Below are 17,285 nucleotides of genomic sequence, written 5' to 3' on the forward strand. Positions count from 1 at the left end.
TTCAGATCACGACCTAAGATGAAATCAAGAGTCAGACACTTAGCCAACAGAGCCACCCAGGCATCTCTAGCCTGTCCTTTCTATGCCTAGCTGTAGAAGTCCAAGTCCTGCCTTTTACTTGCCCAGCCACCCAATTGAAAACCACGCCTGGGGAAACAAGAAGGACTAGATTCAAAATATAGCTGCAAATGTTAAGTTCTCCTACATACTCTACCATCATTATCTGGCTAGAAAATGTAATGGCCTTTTGTAGCAATGTGGATAGAACTGGAGAGTGTTATGTTAAGTGAAATAAGTCATACAGAAAAAGACAGATACCATATGTTTTCACTCTTATGTGGATCCTGAGAAACTTAACAGAAGACCATGGGATAAGGCAAGGAAAAAAAAAAGTTAGAGTGGGAGGGAGCCAAACCATAAGAGACTCTTAAAAACTGAGAATAAACTGAAGGTTGATGGGGGGGGGGGGAGGGAGGGGAAAGTGGGTGATGGGCATTGAGGAGGGCACCTGTTGGGATGAGCACTGGGTGTTGTATGGAAACCAATTTGACAATAAATTTCATATTTAAAAAAAAGGAAAAGAAAAAAAAGAAAATGTAATGGAAAAAAAGAGCCCAGTCAAATTAACAGCAAAACTATGAAATAGCTGGATATAAGGTTAACAAGAAATATAAGGAGAACTATATAAATTTACTGATGACATTAGAACAAAATGTGACAAATGGAGACATGTCATGTTCCTAGATAAAAAAGACTAAGTATTGGGGTGCCTGGGTGGCTCAGTTAAGGGGCCAACTCTTCAGTTCGGCTCAGGTCATGATTTCACAGTCAGATTGACTTCCACATCAGCCTACTTGGGATTCTCTATCTCCCTCTCTATCTCTGTCCTTCCCCCCTTGTCTCTCAAAAATAAATAAATAAAACATTTTTAAAAAGACTAAATACTATATGCATGCCAACTCTTCCTAAATTTATTTATGTTTGTCACAATTCCAGGAAAAATACCAACATTTTAAAAACTTAACATTGATTACCAAGTTTATCTAAAAGAACACAGAAAAACTAAAACTTTTTGTGAAAAGACAAATAATGAGAAATAAACCCTACCACCTGTTAAAATCTATTATAAACCATCAATGATTAAGTCAGCGCGGTATTGATAAAAAAGTGAACAGATCAGTGGGAAAAAATAAACACCTCAAAAAAGTTCCTAGTCTATATAAAAATTTAATACATGATGGTTTTAAGAAGGACCAGAAAACAGTGAGGAAGGAAGAGAAATAATAAATGATACAAAATCAACCAATTAACTATTGAGAAAAATATATTTTTACATTGTCACTTCCAATCATATGCCAAAATAAATTCTTAAGGAATTAAAAACATAACAAAAAATTCATAAAGATACTGGAAAAAATGTGAGATAGATATGTATATATACATATATACAATTTTTAAATTTTTGTATATAATAATTCCTTCCAAAACTCTCTAAGTAAAAAATAAGCAAAATTGCATTAAAAGTCATATAAGACACACTGAAAAAAAGTCTTTGCAACAAATGAAGGGAGATTTTTTTTCAAACAAATACAAATTTAAACTAAAATTAAAGATAAGAACCATACTATCCTGTCATCGATGCAGAAAAAGCATTTGACAAAAATTAGCATCCTTTCTTAATAAAAACCCTCAAGAAAGTCGGGATAGAAAGAACATACTTAAACATCATAAAAGCCATTTATGAAAAGCCCACAGCTAATATCATCCTCAATGGGGAAAAACTGAGAGCTTTCCCCCTGAGATCAGGAACACGACAGGGATGTCCACTCTCACTGCTATTGTTTACCATAGTGTTGGAAGTTCCAGCATCAGCAATCAGACAATAAAAGGAAATCAAAGGCATCAAAATTGGCAAAGATGAAGTCAAGCTTTCGCTTTTTGCAGATGACATGATATCATACATGGAAAACCAAATAGACTCTACCAAAAGTCTGCTAGAACTGATACATGAATTTAGCAAAGTCACAGGATACAAAATTAATGTACAGAAATCAGTTGCATTCTTATACACCAATAAGGATGCAACAGAGAGACAAATAAAGAAACTGATCCCATTCACAATTGCACCAAGAAGCCTAAAATACCTAGGAATAAACCTAACCAAAGATGTAAAAGATCTGTATGCTGAAAACTATAGAAAGCTTATGAAGGAAATGGAAGAATATGCAAAAAATGGAAAAACATTCCATGCTCATGGATTAGAAGAATAAATATGGTTAAAATGTCAATACTACCCAAAGCTACCTACACATTCAATGCAATCCCAATCAAAACTGCACCAGCATTCTTCCCGAAGCTAGAACAAGCAATCCTAAAATTTGTATGGAACCACAAAAGAACCGAATAGCCAAAGTAATATTGAAGAAGAAAACCAAAGTGGGAGGCATCACAATCTCAGACTTTAGCCTCTACTACAAAGCTGTAGTCAACAAGACAGCATGGTATTGACACAAAAACAGACACATCAGCCAATGGAATAGAATAGAGACTCCAGAATCGGACCCACAAATGTATGGCCAACTAATCTTTGACAAAGCAGGAAAGAACATCCAATGGAAAAAAGACAGTCTCTTTAACAAATGGTGCTGGGAGAACTGGACAGCAACGTGCAGAAGAATGAAACTAGACTAGTTTCTTACACCATTCACAAAAATAAACTCAAAATTGATGAAGGACCTGAATGTGAGACAGGAAACCATGAAAACCCTAGAGGAGAAAGCAGGAAACAACCTCTCTGACCTCAGCCACAGCAATTTCTTACTTGACACATCTCCAAAGGCAAGGGAATTAAAAGCAAAAATGAACTATTGGGACCTCATGAAGATAAAAAGCTTCTGCACTGCAAAGGAAACAATCAACAAAACTAAAAGGCAATGGACAGAATGGGAAAAGATATTTGCAAATAACATATCAGATAAAGGGCTAGTATCCAAAATCCAAAAAGAACTCATCAAACTCCACACCCAAAAAACAAATAATCCAGTGAAGAAATGGGCAGAAGACATGAATAGACACTTTTCTAAAGAAGACATCCAGATGGCCAACAGGCACATGAAAAAATTTTCAACGTCACTTCTCATCAGGGAAATACAAATCAAAACCACGCGTAAGATACCACCTCACTCCAGTCAGAGTGGCTAAAATGAACAAATCAGAAGACTATAGATTTGCTGGTGAGGATGTGGAGAAATGGGAACCCTCTTGCACTGTTGGTGGGAATGCAAACTGGTGCAGCCGCTCTGGAAAACAGTGTGGAGGTTCCTCAAAAGATTAAAAATAGATCTACCCTATGACCCAGCAATAGCACTGCTAGGAATTTACCACAAGGGATACAGGAGTGCTGATGCATAGGGGCACTTGTACCCCAATGTTTACAGCAGCACTTTCAACAATAGCCAAATTATGGAAAGAGCCTAAATGTCCATCAAGTAATGAATGGATAACAATGATGTGGTTTATGTATACAATGGAATACTACTTGGCAATGAGAAAGAATGAAATCTGGCCATTTGTAGCGATGTGGATGGAACTGGAGAGTATTATGCTAAGTGAAATAAGTCAGGCAGAGAAAGAAAGATACCATATGTTTTCATTCATATGTGGACCCTGAGAAAGTTAAAAGAAAACCATGGGAGAAAGAAGGGGGAAAAAAGTTACAGAGAGGGAAGGAGGCAAACCATAAGAGACTCTTAAATACTGAGAACAAACTGAGGGTTGATGGGGGATGGGGGAGAGGGGAAACTGGGTCATGGGCATTGAGGAGGGCACCTGTTGGGATGAGCACTAGGTGTTGTATGGAAACCAATTTGACAATAAATTATATATATGAAAGAAACTAAAATTAGATAATCTGGGGTGCCTGGGTGGCTCATTCAGTTAAGTGTCTGATGTAGGCTCAGGTCATTATCTCACAGTTTGTGGGTTCAAGCCCCACATGGGCTCTGTGCTGACACAGAGCCTGGAGCCTGCTTCGAATTTTGTGTTTCCCTGTCTTTTTGTCCCTCCCCTATTCATGCTCTGTCTCTTGGTCTCTGTCAAACATAAATAAACATTTACAAAATTTAAATAAATAAATAAAATTATATAATCCATTTTCATCTATGGAACTAATAATTCTCCCTCCCACCCCTGTTCCCTATCCTCTCATTTGCCATTTTTCCAACAGGTATGCATTCCAATTAATTTCCTATTTATCCTTTCATACAATTTCATGCATATATAAAACAAAATATATGTTGTCTTTTTCTCTCCTTTTTAACCCAGTATGCCTACATAGTTTACTGAATCTTCTTTTTGTTTAGTCAACAATATGTTTAGACATTCTTCCATATCAATATATAAAACACTCATTTTTAAAAATAAATATATTTTTTAAATTACATACTCATTGTTTCCATTTTTGTTGTATCAAATAATACAGCAGTGAAAACCCTTGTATTTACATCATTCTGTACATGGTCAAGCATATCTATGGGATGAATACTCTACAAATGGAATTGCTGGGTCAAAGGGCATATGCATTTGCAGTTTTGAGGAACATTATCAAATTTCCCTCCACGGGACTGGTGTCAATTTATATACCCACGAACAATGTATGACTGCCTGTTTCCCTGTGGCATCACCAGACTATATTTAAAATTATAATAATCCTTTGTGAGTACAGTAAAATGGGCTCTTATACAATGTTGGTGGAACTATACATTGTTATTTTCTAGGGAAAATATACATCAGAAGGCCTAAAACATGTAAAACTTCAGTTAAAACAATTTCACTTCTAGGGAATTTATTCTAACGAAACAATCAGAGATCATAACAAGATTTATGTATAAGGATATCACAGTGTTATTTATAATAAGTCAAAATTTAAATAACTTAAAAGGTCAACATTAGAGACTCAGTAAAATAAATTCTACCTATAAAACAGAATACAATTCAACCACCAAAAAACAGCTTGCTTAGAAATATTTTTTAATGATATAGAAAAACTCATATGATAAAATGTAAATATAGAAAAATAGTCAGAATTATCCCAACTAAAATGGTCCTTAAAACAGTAAAAATATGAAAGTTTTTTTTATTAATTCAGTAACTTTTATTGGGTATTTATTTTGTGCCAAGCACTGAAAAGAAAGTTAATGGTGGTTGCCCCTAAGTGGTAGAATTATGGATGATTTTCCAACTACTTCAAATATTTCTGCTCTTTTCCATTTTTTTCACAATGGAAACAAATTGATTTTATAATAAGTAACCAATAAAAACAATAATAGAAGATAATAGGGCCCTGCCTACTTTTCCCTCATAGAACAACAGGTTTCTTAATAATTGTAAAGTAAAAGTCAGATAGTATACTGCATTCAGGACATTTACAGATGTGTCTTCAAAGATGCCAACCCACTAAGATCATTTATTGCAGGGGGCTTTGGGGTAAGTATATCTCCCTAGGTTGCTCAGTCTCCCTCATAATGGCACTAGTAAACAAGAACATCTCAGCCACAACATCAGTTCTGTTCTTGGGTCCTAAGCAACAGCAGCCATGGAGAGATGTAGGTAGGGAGAACTCCAAGGTCTTCAGGCCCATTCAGGGTCCATAAGCAAGTTCAGAATCAGACTTTCACATACATCGTATGCAGTAGCATGTGTTTCACGGGGCCTTCCTCAGAGCCAGTACCAAACCCCACTGACTGTCAATTGCCAATAGGATCAGAATTCAATAAACAAAATTCCTTGATTTTAATCTTCTTATCACTTTCTGGAGTTTTATACTCACTTAAGAGGTGATATGAATTTGCATAGTATTACATTTTATTTTTTCAGACAGAATACTGTGCTTTACCACATTAACATCTTTCAAACTCTGGCTTAAAATCAATTAAGTAATTTAATTCCCTGGAATTCTTTTCTAATCCAAACAATTTCTTCTTTAAGATATATACAAAGGGACAATGTGAATTTCAAGTTGCTTCATAACCAAATTTTAGGCATTCTCAATATTTCTTTAAACGAGGGCTTTTACATTAAAGAAGTAAGATAGAAAAGAGGAGGGTTGGGAAGAAGGTAGTGTTTTTTCCTTAATCTCCCTTAATTTTTAGTCCCTTCTGCACGCGCGCGCGCGCGCACACACACACACACACACACACACACACACACGCAGCATATTTATTTCTATCAAATAGACCATGTTAAACATGAAAAACATATAATTCGAGCTGAAACTCATCTAGTTAAATGATTACAGATATAAGAAATACAATCCTACCAGAGGCGATAGTCTCTATTCATTTATCCATGAGACAGACTACAGAATTAGGCCGTAGATGTTTTCCCATAGCAGGCAAACACTTCATCTACAATCAGGATGACATTGTACACATAACATTCTCTTCTATTAACTATGGGGTACGGGGGTGAAGCATCTGTTTGCATAGTAAGAATTCCTTTTGCAATATCTAAATAGTTCTGGTATCCACACAGGACCACTGAACAAACATTTTGCATTTAAGTGCAGTACTTACTATAAGAGAAGTTTACACAGCCACCAATTAAACTGAATTAAATTCCTGTCCCAGAGGATTCTACTTTTTTATTTATGCAGTACAAAGTTAGGCTACTATATGGGCAGTCAATCAAATAAATGTGCCTTTCTTAAAAAGATTGAATAAAAAAACATTAAAAAAGCAAAAAAAAAAAAAAGAAGAAAGGAAAAGAAAAGTTGAACTCATTCCATTTTGTTGAAAAAAAAATAGTGCATTTAGTCAAGGCTGGATTTGAAATTTGAGCATCTCAGTGAGGATCAACTCATTAAATCCCTCTTTGTTTTGTTCCACATTGTTGGGGCTATTGTGTGCCTCAGGTTCAAGAAGCCCAAATATGAAATCAAATATTGAAGGATATTAAAAAGGTCCTCCTTAAAATTGGCTATTTGGTCCTGAAAAGGAAACTGAAAAAATATACTTTGCCAAAAGTGACCATTAGAGAAAGCCTATATCATTTTCATAGTATTAAAAATCTGTACAGATCATAGCTAAATGTTACTATTTTAAAATCTCTCATTCTGAAAATAAAATTTGTGAGCCAGATGTCTAACACTGGTGAGATAAATCTCCTTTTACAAGAGTATACATAATGGCAAGAAAAGTGAAGAAGGAAAAATTATTTTTCATATTATTTCTCATATTTAAAAGCCAAACTGTAAAGAAAAGGGTTATTTTTAAATGTGAATATTTATCTGAGAGAAACATCCAAAAAAGGAAAAATAAAAATTTAGAAGGTATGACCTGATTCAAAAATGAAAATAAAGAATATAATTGATATGTCCTGCTTCAGAATAACTTATATCTTATGCCACCTCTTTGGTCCTTAATATTTACTGTGTAGTCTAGTAGTTACCTCTTAAGTAATTGCTTTTCTGATCTCAGAAATAATGCATGTTCAATATAGAAAATTTGGGAAATTAGAAAAGCTTGTTTCAAAAGTAAAAATCACCTGATTTCCTGAATCCTGTGAAAATATTCCTTCCAGTAATATTGGTAATATTCCTTCCAGTATTTTTTTCTACACACACATGTATTTTCAAATAAGTGTAATCAACCTGTACATGCTGTTTCATTTGCTGATATTTTCAATTAATGTATGTTATGCAAAGAGTGTTTTCTTGCATCATTAAATATTCCGCAAAATATTATTTTAATGTCTTCACAGTATTCTAGCAATGCACATATATGCATTTGCAGTTTTGAGGGACATTATCAAATTTTCCTCCACGGGACTGGTGCCAATTTATACACCCATGAACAATGTATGAGACCGCCAGTTTCCCTATGGCTTCACCAGACTATATTTAAAATTATAATAATGCTTTGTATATTAAGGATATTTTCAATATTTTAGCTCTATAAATTGCACTGAAATTAACATCCTTGAACATGAATTTCTAGGCAAATCTAAAATTATTTCCTTAGGATAACTCCCAGAAAAAGAAACACTAGATATTATAGGGGTTTTAATGTGTATTTGCAAATTACCCCCAAGAAAGATTATGTCAATTTCAATTCTATCAATTATACTCCATGTAACAGTGTGTGATAACCATATCAATGTGGAGTATAATTTTAAAATTTTTCCTAGTTTTATAAGTAAAAATAAGACATTTTGCATATCAAATTGTTGTCTGTGGTTCCCCCAAGGTAATGGATTAATAGGGAGAGAGTTGTGGAGACTTTAGCTTCTATTTTATATGCTCCTGTATTGTTTGACTTTTAAATAAGTATATATAGTGTTTGTAATTAAAAGTTAATAATGGCATTTCATTGTTATTATTGACTTACTAAGATTGAAATATTTTTCTATCTACTGGCCATTTGTACAGCTTCTTTATGAATTATCTGTGTCTTTTGCATAATTTTTATATTGTGGTATTTGTCTTATTTATTGACTTATAAGAGCTCTTTATATATTAAAAGCATTGTTTAAATGTCCCCTTATCCAGGATGTCTTCCCTGACCTTTCTAGAGAGCCCTCATTTCTGACAGAAACATGTACCCTTTACCCTTCCTTATTTTTCTCCATATCATCACCTAACATATTATATATTTATTTGTTTATCACTTGTCTGTGTGCATAAAATTATAAACTCAATGAAGACAGGGACTTTGTTTTGCTCACTCTTATATCCCCAGCACCTTGAATACTGACTAGCACATAGTAAATACTATATAAACATTTGTAGAAGTAATAAATACAGGTTATTTTCTATATAAACTTAAAACATGTCCTCAGCTTACAGTTTATTTTTTCATTTGGCTTATTATTTTTTAGACATACAGACATTTCCAAATTTTAATAGAGCTGCTGGTATTTTTCTTTGTGTTTATTTCCATTGCTTTTATCCTCTGAAGTCCTGTGCAATTGACTTTACTGAGTTTTCATCTTAAAATTTTAACTCTTTAATCTATGTGGAATTTATTTTGTCATATAGTGGGAAATAAAAACTTATTTTTTCCAATAATCAATCACATACCACCATTTAGTCAATAATCGTTACTTTTCCCGTTGTTTTTTTTAAATGCATTTAACTTCTCATCTTGTGTCCTCAACAATAACATAAGCTATGAGTAGGTGCCATATATTTTCTCTATCCCTCAGAGCTGAGTTCAGAGCTGGTCAGTAAAGGATGATCTACAAATATTTGGTAGATGTATGAATGGGTGAATGTTTTCAAGCCTAAATATTTGTTGGAAAAGAACCTAACTACTAAATGGAAAGTCCATTCACTAAAGTCTAGAGGCAAACCATCATAGAGCAATAGGATTCATCTAAAATAAATGAATACAGGGGCGCCTGGGTGGCACAGTCGGTTAGGCGTCCAACTTCAGCCAGGTCTGTGAGTTCGAGCCCCGCGTCGGGCTCTGGGCTGATGGCTCAGAGCCTGGAGCCTGTTTCCGATTCTGTGTCTCCCTCTCTCTCTGCCCCTCCCTCGTTCATGCTCTGTCTCTCTCTGTCCCCAAAATAAATAAAAACGTTAAAAAAAATTAAAAAAAATAAAATAAATGAATACCTTTGTAGTAGAGGCTAAAATCTGGGATTTTGATGCCTCCTGCTTTGGTCTTCTTCTTCAAAATTACTTTGGCTATTCGGGGCCTTTTGTGGTCCCATATGAATTTTAGAATTGCTTGTTCTAGTTTCGAGAAGAATGCTGGTGCAATTTTGATTGGGATTGCATTGAATGTGTAGATAGCTTTGGGTAGTATTGACATTTTGACAATATTTATTCTTCCAATCCATGAGCAGGGAATGTCTTTCCATTTCCTTATATCTTCTTCAATTACCTTCATAAGCGTTCTATAGTTTTCAGCATACAGATCTTTTACATCTTGGTTAGATTTATTCCTAGGTATTTTATGCTTCTTGGTGCAATTGTGAATGGGATCAGTTTCTTTATTTGTCTTTCTGTTGCTTCATTGTTAGTGTATAAGAATGCAACTGATTTCTGTACATTGATTTTGTATCCTGCAACTTTGCTGAATTCATGTATCAGTTCTAGCAGACTTTTGGTGGAGTCTATCGGATTTTCCATGCATAATATCATGTCATCTGCAAAAAGCGAAAGCTTGACTTCCTCTTTGCCAATTTTGATGCCTTTGATTTCCTTTTGTTGTCTGATTGCTGATGCTAGAACTTCCAACACTATGTTAAACAACAGCGGTGAGAGTGGGCATCCCTGTCGTGTTCCTGATCTCAGGGAAGAAGCTCTCAGTTTTTCCCCATTGAGGATGATGTTAGCTGTGGGCTTTTCATAAATGGCTTTGATGATCTTTAAGTATGTTCCTTCTATCCCGACTTTCTCAAGGGTTTTTATTAAGAAAGGGTGCTGAATTTTCTCAAAGGCCTTTTCTGCATTGATTGACAGGATCATATGGTTCTTCTCTTTTCTTTTATTAGTGTCATGTATCACGTTGATTGATTTGTGAATGTTGAACCAGCCCTGCATCCCAAGAATGAATCCCACTTGGTCGTGGTGAATAATTCTTTTTATATGCTGTTGAATTCGATTCGCTAGTATCTTATTGAGGATTTTTGCATCAAAGCTGTAATCATCAAGACAGCATGGTATTGGCACAAAAACAGACACATAGACCAGTGGAATAGAATAGAAACCCCAGAACTAGACCCACAAACGTATGGCCAACTCATCTTTGACAAAGCAGGAAAGAACATCCAATGGAAAAAAGACAGTCTCTTTAACAAATGGTGCTGGGAGAACTGAACAGCAACATGCAGAAGGTTGAAACTAGACCACTTTCTCACACCATTCACAAAAATAAACTCAAAATGGATAAAGGACCTGAATGTGAGACAGGAAACCATCAAAACCCTAGAGGAGAAAGCAGGAAAAGACCTCTCTGACCTCAGCCGTAGCAATCTCTTACTCGACACATCCCCAAAGGCAAGGGAATTAAAAGCAAAAATGAATTACTGGGACCTTATGAAGATAAAAAGCTTCTGCACAGCAAAGGAAACAATCAACAAAACTAAAAGGCAACCAACGGAATGGGAAAAAATATTTGCAAATGACATGTCGGACAAAGGGCTAGTATCCAAAATCAATAAAGAGCTCACCAAACTCCACACCCGAAAAACAAATAACCCAGTGAAGAAATGGGCAGAAAACATGAATAGACACTTCTCTAAAGAAGACATCCGGATGGCCAACAGGCACATGAAAAGATGCTCAACGTCGCTCCTTATCAGGGAAATACAAATCAAAACCACACTCAGATATCACCTCATGCCAGTCAGAGTGGCCAAAATGAACAAATCAGGAGACTATAGATGCTGGAGAGGATGCGGAGAAATGGGGACCCTCTTGCACTGTTGGTGGGAATGCAAATTGGTGCAGACACTCTGGAAAACAGTGTGGAGGTTCCTCAGAAAATTAAAAATAGACCTACCCTATGACCCAGCAATAGCACTGCTAGGAATTTATCCAAGGGATACAGGAGTACTGATGCATAGGGGCACTTGTACCCCAATGTTTATAGCAGCACTCTCAACAATAGCCAAATTATGGAAAGAGCCTAAATGTCCATCAACTGATGAATGGATAAAGAAATTGTGGTTTATATACACAATGGAGTACTACATGGCAATGAGAAAGAACGAAATATGGCCCTTTGTAGCAACGTGGATGGAACTGGAGAGTGTGATGCTAAGTGAAATAAGCCATACAGAGAAAGACAGATACCATATGTTTTCACTCTTATGTGGATCCTAAGAAACTTAACAGAAATCTATGGGGGAGGGGAAGGAAAAAAAAAGAGGTTAGAGTGGGAGAGAGCCAAAGCATAAGAGACTCTTAAAAACTGAAAACAAACTGAGGGTGGATGGGGGGTGGGAGGGAGGGGAGGGTGGGTGATGGGTATTGAGGAGGGCACCTTTTGGGATGAGCACTGGGTGTTGTATGGAAACCAATTTGACAATAAATTTCATATATTGAAAAAAATAAAATAAAATAAAATAAAATAAAATAAAATAAAATAAAATAAAATAAAAGAATACCTTTTAAGATCAGGGCATAACAACCACTGTAGAAACTCTTAAGTCACAAATCTTAATAACACTGACACCAAGCAAAAGGAATTGTATAGAATTGGCCCTGCCTTCAAGAGGCCCCTGAAAAATACTCTTTATGAGCTTAAAAGTAAAACAAAGCTTCCCAAGGGCTCCCCAACTGACCTCCCCTTCCCCGGAAATAGGAATTTATTCCCTGCAAGAAATAGATTGTTTTGTTACAGACAGTGCCCCAAATCCTGCTGAATGCCATCTGCCAGTCTCCAACATGTGTTGAGTTTAATAGTTTAGTAATTCTGGAATCAAATCTACTTTAAAAGAAAATCTACCTCATTTTTGACTCTCAGGCAAAACATCCACGTGGCCTATATATATATATTGATTCTGTAGGTCTCAGTTAGCCTCCCATGGCCTGAGATTAAAAATAGCAACAACAAAAATACATGTTTTTTATTGAATTCTGGCTCTTTGCTGATTATCCAAAGCAAACAGCAAAATGAGCAAAGCCATGGTGAACTGCCCCTCATGCCAACAAATGCCACAAAGAGAATGACAATCAGTAAAATATGTTGTTAAGCATGAATAGTAGCTAAAATATTTATGTCTTGCAAGGTATTAAAATGAGAAAACTTTCAAAATGGAAACTTCAAGAACTTGCATTAGAAGTTGCATAATTTGGTTAGACTGATCTTAGAATGAAATAAAGAGCTGCTTATTTCCATAATGTTGGTCTTAAACAGTATGAAAGTTTAGATAATTTATCATGATAAACAAAACAGTTCTCAGGGGTACCTAACTCAAAAGGAGATCTTGGTGACTTTCAGGTCTGTGAAATTTTAGGTAGCATGATAATCAACGTAATTTATATTTAAGTGAAATTGTGTTCTTCTGAAAGTTTTCTAGTTTTCCAGGAAAGGGGAGTGTATCTGCTACACATCCCTAGAACAAGTACAGACCAACTGAAGCAAGGTTAGTATACTCACTACTGTCTTTACGGCAGAACTCACATTGGACAGGAAGACCTATTTGAATGGGGAGGCTACTGAGTTTTGACACACACACAACTCACATTAGACACAGAATATGTTACTGTCATTTAAAAGCTAGAGGCTTATACTTATTGTGTCTCCTGTCATAGCTAAGTCCCTTACCCTCAATACCACCTACCGAGCAGCTGTTGTGATCACATGGACTCAAACCTTAATGCAGTCAGCTGTAGGAATGAAGCCCTTCGACCCAATGCTATAAAATTCACAGAATTACAGTCAGAGCTGCAAAAGAACTTGGAAATATCCTGACCCAATCTCCTCACACAATTGTTCCAGGGTTGATGCAGTTTGGCAACTGTTTGGATTTTTCATAATTCTCCATGTCTTGGAGTGGTTTCCTTAGTAATAATAGATTTCAATAAACTAAAGCTCTTCTTTTATGAGGTTTTTAATTCTGTTTCATCTGTTTTGCTAGTGACCTCCTCCCCTGTCACAGAATTACAGATTTCTAGATTGTTATCTTTGGGAATACAGTGATTTGGGTGAGTCATACATTAGAGATAACTGCCCTGATAGAGTTTGCTAGGCTCAGTGGGTGAGGAGAGACAGACAATGCAAATGTCACACATTCTTTGATCCCATACCTCCAAATATGGCTCCATGCGCAGCCACAAAACTTTACAGTTCTGGATTTTTCCCACCTTCCAATGTCTCTTCTTGAGGATACCAGATGATCAAATATGCAAAGACTGAATCCCCTGATGCCATTCCAACAGTGCCCAGCACCATGGTATTATGGCTTACTAGTTTTATAAAATTTTGCTTTCTCAGGTCACTCTACAAAGTATAGTTTTTGCAAAGCAGTTTAACTTTCTTCCCATTTCAGACATTTCCTTATTGTATTTCTTACTGCAACAAAGCATGTGTTTTTTTTTCCCTTTCTAAAAAAATTACCAGTAGAGGCAAAATTTAAAAAGTGACCTAGAGATATAAGGACATACATCCCATTAGCAAGCTCACAAGCCACACAGAAAATTGGTGTTTCGTATGTAGCACTTGAGATTTGTTTCTAAAGAGCCATAACTATCAAATTGTTGTGCAATTTTAAAAAAATCAGGCAAAATCCCATGAAAAAGCCCTTATTTAATGCTAATGCCATGATGTTCTCCCCTAAGGTCTTAGAAACAAACATTGCCATTAGCATATGCCATCACTCGAAAGTCTATACTTGAGAAAATGGAAATGCACTAATTAAAGAAATGACCAGTATGGCAAAATCATAGCCAATACCAGTCCTCTGAGTGCAGTGTACCTGTGTCCTGTGTCCTCACCATGGGCCTCTGTGCCTGTCAGCACAGAGGAGGAAATCAGTCTTCCAACAAGCCATTCACCATTACCTATAACCAGATGCCTCTGCTTGTACCTGCATTTTCAGAGCCCCACATCCCTCAAACATGTCAAGTTTCAAATATGAATGTTAGCTTACACACATCTTTAGTTGTAAAAATTAAAAAAAAAAAAGTTGCTTAAAGGTTAAGCCAACCCCTGTGAATACAGGCTGATCCCTGCTCATACATCTCACTTAGAAAAGATATCGTGTCATAGTTAAGTACCTGTACACATAAGCAGCCCAAATAAGATTTCCTCAAGCCAAATGAACTAAAGAGGAAGAAGAGGAGGGTTTGAAACAGAATTGTGTTCAAAAGGCACAAAAAGAGAAACAGCCTCAGAAAATAATTTCCAAAGAATTGAAATTCCCCATAAAATTTTCTTAAGCTGGGTTACATGCACAGCAATGATTATTTGGCTATTTCCTACTCAGAGTTCTCAATTATAAATAGTCCCCAGGAGATCTGTTCCTGGGCTATATCAAATTGGGGTGCTCTGGCCTATAAAGGCTCCATCACCACAGAGATGGAATAAGGGGATGAGAGAAGCAGATCATTCTCTCTCTCTCTCTCTCTCTCTCTCTCTCTCTCTCTCTCTCTCTCCCTCTCTCTCTCTCTCTCTCTCTCTCTCTCTCTCTCTCTCTCTCACACACACACACACACACACACACACACACACACACACTCCCCTAAAGGGAGAGTCTGGTCTTTGGATTGAATTTATCTTCCTGCCAGCTTAAACAGAGAATTCATTTTGTTCAGAAGAGCAAACTACACATTCTAAGAAGAGGTGCCCCTCATGCTCTGGAGATCAGATTAAGAAATGAAAATAATCCAGAAAGCAAAGACCACCAAGACCAGTGGTGGTGGCAGTGACCGAGAGCAGCTTGCCCAGAACAGCAGCCAGATGGGGCCGAGTGGGAGAAGTGGAAAACTGGCCACTCTGGCGCTCAGAGCCTTAATGCAGGATCCGAAGACTATGCACATCAAGGCAGCACTTAAGCGTCTGACATGAAGAGATCCTGATGCTAGTGCATGAACACTGAGCTCAAGGAGAATGCTGACTTCACACCTGGCTTCTTGCCTGCTTCAATCCCAAACTGTCTGCTCAAAACTCAAGGTAGCTACCTCTAATACCTGTCCATCAATCTAACTCTCGATCTCATTTTGTTCTTTCTGAAAAGTAATATTCTACCTCCCCCAAAGCTGAATTTAAAGGAAGTATCAGAGAGTTCTTTCATTTGCTAAAGTAGTTCCCAGTCTCTACTCAATCTGGGAGACACTTACTGACTTGGGGAGTTTTCAGAACCTGGATCAGCAAAGTGAGAGCCATCTCTTTCACAAGTGAGCTCAGGAATCTAAGACAAGAAGTACCAACAACATTCCTGATAGGCTTCAGTTCCTCCAGCCACAGAATGACAGAGTGGAGGGAAATGAATAGGATGGGAAGGGGGTAGCTGTAATCTTTAGTTTTTTGTTTTTTGTTTTTTAATCTGGAACAAATAGGAAATGTAGCATTTTTTTAAAGACACAGAGGAACATTTTTTTTAATTTTTAATTTTATTTTTGAGAGATACATACAGAGCACAAGTGAGAAAGGAACAGAGAGAGGGGGAGAGACAGAATGCGAAGCAGGCTGTAGGCTCTGAGCTGTCAGCACAGAGCCCAACTCAGGGCTCAAACCCAGGAACTGGGATCATGAATGACCTGAGCCAAAGTCAGACGCTTAACTGACTGAGCCACCCAGGCATCCCAAAATGTAACATTTGTTAAATCTAGGTGATACGTATCTGTCTTCTCTGGACTCCACATATTTTAAATATTACATGGTGACATTTTTTTTAATTAAGTGAAATTCAACCAGGAAAGCCAAACAGTGAGAATTCAAGAGAATAATGAATTGGCCCACGTTTCAAAGATTTTGTAAATCTTGCCAATGTGAGGAATCTCACTTTAAGTAAACAAGATAGGTGAAAAATCTAGACTTAACAAAGGAAATCTCAGTCAGGAGTTGTTTATTCACATTACATGGGGGATCTTTCTTTTATGAAAGAGTCCACCACAGCATTTCTATAAATATGGAATGCCATCACTGTCGTTAAAACAGGGTCTAATTTACAAAGCACTCGCTTGCTGCACAGCTTTTCAGGAACACAACTACCATTCAAAGGTACATCCACAGGTCCTCTTGTGACATCCAATCTGTTCTGTGACAGAATGCACTTTGAAGCAGCACTTTGAAGCTGTTGTCAAGATAAATAGAGTCAGGTTTGACCCCAAATGGTGTGTGCTTTGTTGAGTCATTTGACCTCTCTGTAACTCCATTTTCATGATTAGAGTGAAAATACTGGTTCCTTTTCACGTCTCTTCCAGGAGTTCTGTGGAGCTGTGTGGTTCTAGCCAATATTTTCAAGCAAAATGCTGAATGACATAACAAATGAGATGTCTGCATGGGAACCCAAGTTCCCGGAGTTGGCAGAGCTGTTCTCCAGGCAGCTGCAGTACTTTCCTCACCATTCCCTGGGGTGACACATGGAGGCGCTAGCAGCCTGGGTACACCCACTGTTAGTGGAGTGACCCTCACCATGCAGCCCACACAAAAACCACTCGTAACTACACAACAGCTAAAAAGGAAATGTAACTTGAAGAACATGTCCCTCTACAAACAACTGATCCTCTGGGACTTTCATTTCAAGCCTCTCAATTGTTCGAAGTAAATGAGGCTCACATTAAAGGCCAGCCAGTCACACATCAAGAAATTAAGCCTCCTCTCAGTAGGGGA

At 36.8% G+C, this 17,285-nt stretch overlaps 1 protein-coding gene across 4 annotated transcripts in view; it reads right to left on the reverse strand.

Moving 5' to 3' along the window:
* Positions 1-17,285, reverse strand: part of PCDH19 (protocadherin 19) — a 152,749-nt gene that overhangs the window by 123,424 nt on the left and 12,040 nt on the right. The window lies entirely within an intron of this gene.

The sequence above is a fragment of the Acinonyx jubatus genome, chromosome X (assembly GCF_027475565.1).
Source record: "Acinonyx jubatus isolate Ajub_Pintada_27869175 chromosome X, VMU_Ajub_asm_v1.0, whole genome shotgun sequence".
NCBI classification, from domain to species: domain Eukaryota; kingdom Metazoa; phylum Chordata; class Mammalia; order Carnivora; family Felidae; genus Acinonyx; species Acinonyx jubatus.